Below are 4,755 nucleotides of genomic sequence, written 5' to 3' on the forward strand. Positions count from 1 at the left end.
TCTCAGGAAGTTTGATATCCATTTAACTATAGTGGGGTTTATTTTTAGATGACTTAGTTTGTATTTGATGGCATTGTGTCATACGCTGTCAAATGCTTTTTTGACGTCTAGGAATACACCAACGGTTACTTGTTTGTTGTTAAAAGTTTTGTAGACTGATTCGTTGAGTCGTGTGAGGTGATCTGTTGTTTGCCTGTTTTTTCTGGAGGCATTTTGGGATTCTGGAAGGATATTATTTCTTTCACAAAAGTGAAGAAGACGGTTAGAGATAACCCTCTCCATCAGTTTGCCAAGGCAGCTTAACAGACTGATAAGACGGAAATTATCTGAATTTGTCCTGTTGGTTTGTTTCTTTGGAATCGTGGTTATGATGGCTATTTTCCAAGTGTCGGGGTAATATCCTGTTGTTAGTGAAATATTCATGATGTTTGTGAGGTGTTGTAATAGGAGAGTAGAGCTTTTTTTCAGAATAATGTTTGGTATTTGGTCATATCCAGGGGAAGTGTTTTTCAAGTTTTTAATATTAATTTTTAGTTCAGTGATGGTAATTTTCCTGTTGATTGATTTTGAGTATGTCTCCAATGTCTCGCCAGGGAATTGTGGTGAGAATGAAGCTTAATTTCTATTTATGAAGTTGTTGACATGATGTTGGTGTTGTGTGTCAAAGTCGACTGAATTTAGGTTGCAAAAGGAGGATTCGTAGTAGTCGTCTAATAGGTCGGCTTTCTCTACGTCCGACCTTGCGATTATATTGTTGTGTGTGATATGTTGTTTGTGTTTTTGTCTAAAGAAATACTGTTGAATTTTTTTGGATTGTTTTTAATTTTTTTCTAAGTTTTTACAAAAGTTTTGCCAATTAGTGTCTTTTCCTATTTTAATTTATTGTTTAATTTTTGCATTTGTTATGTCCATCTGTGTTTTGATAGATGGATCACGTGTTATAAAGTGTATTCGTCTTAATTTCCTGCGTTTGATTATAAGTACGTGAATTTCCGGTGTTAAAGTCCATTGATTATGTGAATGCTTTCTCCTTGTTTTAGGGATTGTGTTTTTTATGGCGTTATGTATGGCTTCTGTAACTTCGTGATTTCGTCATGCACTCTGAAGTTAGAGATTCTATTTACTGTGTCCTTGGAGGCTATGATGTAATCAAGTACGTCATATGAGCCGTTGGCGGTTGAAAAGTGTGTAGGTGTGTGGTCGCTTATCAGGTGCCTTTTCTTAATAGAAAGAAAATTTTTTTATACACAACCCTCTGCGTGTGTTTCAATTTCCCCATAGTTCTGTGTGTGGAGAATTGAAATCCCCAATGATGATTGGTTTAGGTTTACGGTTAACACTTTTCTGTAGGAAGTTAATGTCGATATCTTTAGTGGGTGAACAATATATGGCTAGAATTGGAATGGTTAGCCGGTTGATAAAGTGTATATTACAAAAAATGGTTTCATTTATGTTTGATCTAAATGAATCTTCTATTGAGAGTTGTATACATTTAAAAATCTTTATATGTATATTTATTTATATCTCAATGTTCACTTAATTTCCACATTCGAGATACTGTATTCTGTGGCAAAACTCACTAGTAATAACGTATAAAAGAAAGCACTGATTTTATGTGTTAAATGACAAAGACGTATTGAAAGGGATTAATTCCTTTTATGGATACTGATGTCTAGAATCATTTCTTTATGATTATGGTTCTTACCCTTTCTGTCGTAACGCTGCTGACACGATCACAGTTTTTCGTACCACTATGTTCGGACACCCTACACAATCATTCAGGTTGTCTCCCACAACAAAATGTTTCAAGCCGTATTTTACACGTCATCCTTCTTTACACAAAACAGTGTTACATCTTGGAGATTGCGACATGAAAACAAAAAAGATCAATTCATCACAACACTGGTGCTGACAGTTCGTACGTCTTCACATGTGTGTTTCTCTTATAGCAAAGCCACATCAGACTACCTGATGACCGTACGTCTTTAAGAGAACAAATTGGCATTGCAAACTTCTTAATCTATCCGTAGAATCGACCTTTCACGAAACATAGCTTCAGAAAGTGTGTTCCAGGTGTAGAAGAAATACGAGAAGGCAGTTAGAGCCACATTCTGCACACCACAAGTTTATTTTTTGTGTCCAGATTCTAAATGGAAGTATAACGATCAGTGATAAACATTATCCAGTGTTTACCAGATTTACTGCAGGGGAAACCACGTTCTTTTTCATACTCTCAAGGTTTTCTATAGAATCTCAACTAAAGATTTACGGAGAAAAGTGTATTTGACTACAACATTTAATCTACTTACATCAATATAGCAGTCGATAAGGTTTGTATTTTTTAATTGATGGAACAGATGTATATATCTTTAGATTTTATCGTGCTAGTTATACGAAAGCAGAATAAAAAGAACACGTCTTGATTGGCAGTTAAGCGGGAGATAAAAAACACTTAAATATTATTAAAATAAAACAGAAACAATACGGTAATACTTCATCTTAACTAAAAAAATATATGAAGGCAGTCAACACATGCAGTGATAGACTGCAAGTGTCTCGAAGAAAGTTGAGGATGATAAATGCTTATTTGGGTCTGGAATTAATTTGAAATTTTTTTCATATATTTGAAAATCTACTATATTACTTCAGTTCCATGATTGCAATTAAATATTTTTTGAAATGCAAATGATGCATATACCGCAGATTTGCACCCCAACTTCTGTTTGTATTTCAGATGAATATTACAGAGAGTGTAAGCACGTGATTTGGGATCCCAGGAAAGTCGGTAATTTGTTTATCTCATATTTCAATTCGCAGTTTCAGAAACTTTTTTAACGAGAAATTCTCTGATAATATGTATCTAAAACAACAATGTCTAAGGCGTAACTTGTCATAAATTCGTTACAGACTTCCATAGCGCTCGAAATCAACTGTCGCATATCGCGAATTACAATGTTCGTTCAGGATATTTTAATTTTTAACTATACACCGTTTGACGTGATAGCAAATTTATTATCGTAACCCATTTCTTAATAAACTGAGTTATGCTCACGCTAATTTCACAAATTGTTTTTTTGCTGATTCATTGTGATGTAGTTTCAAAATCAATGGAGTTAACCGCATTTTATACTTCACAAACTAAATACTAACAGGAATATTTATGTTTTTTGTGTAAGGATTGAATAGAAATGTTTTTTTTTATTTAACATACGTCACAATTGGCATTATATAAAAATAAACGCTCATATTTCTTGAAATTATTAACGGCGGGGTTCAATTTTATAAGAAAATTTAAGTTTTTCCTATTTCTCTGATTGTTCAGACCGCAAGTTGAACCTGCAAATCGTCAAAGAAGGTTCTATTTTCGTATGATAAAAGATTTTAAAGTATAGTAGAAAATGCCATGAAACATTTTCTGCTCACTTTATTCAGAGGTTCAATTTTTTTCCAATGTAACATACGAGTAGGGGTTATTTTATATCATGACACTGAATTTTAGGCGTTCCTACTTTAGAAATGCTAATTTGAGAAAGTATGTTCAACAAGCGTCATCTGACCTACTGCCTTTAATAAAACAACAAAATCAACAGTTATTAGTATAAAACACTCACAGATGATAATTTAATTTCAGCCTTTACCCTAACGAAGCCCGCATGACGTGAATAATATAACTGGTCTACTGAAAAGGACTCCGGACATTATTACTGAAAGACGATGCTGTCGAAACTAAACTTCTTCTTGAATAAACCTGAAAAATTAAACATTCATTTGGAACCGTTAAGTGTAACGTCAGTTTGTTGAAACGGAACAGAGTTTCTTGGGCAATATTTCTTAACATCACGATATTCCCGGAATTCTCCATATCTTTAAATACTGCAATGTTGCTAGCGGCTTCTCAGTTAGCGTTTTTCCATTTTCAATGAAACATTATTCCTCTATACTCAGTGTATAAATAATGACACGTTAATTAATAGTAATGGAACAAAACGTAGGGTGTTGTAAATAACGAATATTTAGTCAAACTGTGTTGGCACACAGTCTGGTTGTGAATTCTACATGTTCCAGTTTTTTGCGTTTAGCTCACATTTACATAAACCTTTAGATATGTGGAAGTTGTCTCGTGTTTAATTGGCGACAATCGCTTGTACGTTTGTTTTACTGGCCCACCAAATATATTCTCCATCGTAATATTATAAACCACACTTCTTGTTCATCTGATTACTAGCATAATAAAGAAAGAATGGCAGCGGTGGGATTCGAACCCACGCCCTTTTGGATTGGTGCCTAAGACCAGCTTTTTTTTTCTCTTTATTCATCTCACCTCAACTAGGGGGTATACACAGAAATACAACAAATAAAACACATGTTAATGAATTAGCATGTAATAATAACTCAAGAGATCATCATGCTGAAAATTACCACAAAGTTTATAAAATTAGGTAAAAAATAAAAGAGGTAATTGTGAACCAGGTTATCCACCAAATAGTACGGTGAACATTAAAAAAAACAAGAATCCAATGGATCTGGCAATGGCGACAAAAATATAAAGACAATGCAAATAAAGAAATAAAAACTTATCTTAACAAATCATACAAGAAATAACCTTCTGCACCTTGGGTTACCAAGATACCAGCATAAGAATACGCAGTATAAAGAAGCATTTAATGAGTTATGTAACAAACATCTATGATAATGGAGATAGATATGTTTATGTACACGTACTTTAAACATGGAAATTAAATGAATTTCGCGATG

Source organism: Tachypleus tridentatus, chromosome 4 (assembly GCF_004210375.1).
Source record: "Tachypleus tridentatus isolate NWPU-2018 chromosome 4, ASM421037v1, whole genome shotgun sequence".
Taxonomy (NCBI): Eukaryota; Metazoa; Arthropoda; class Merostomata; order Xiphosura; family Limulidae; genus Tachypleus; species Tachypleus tridentatus.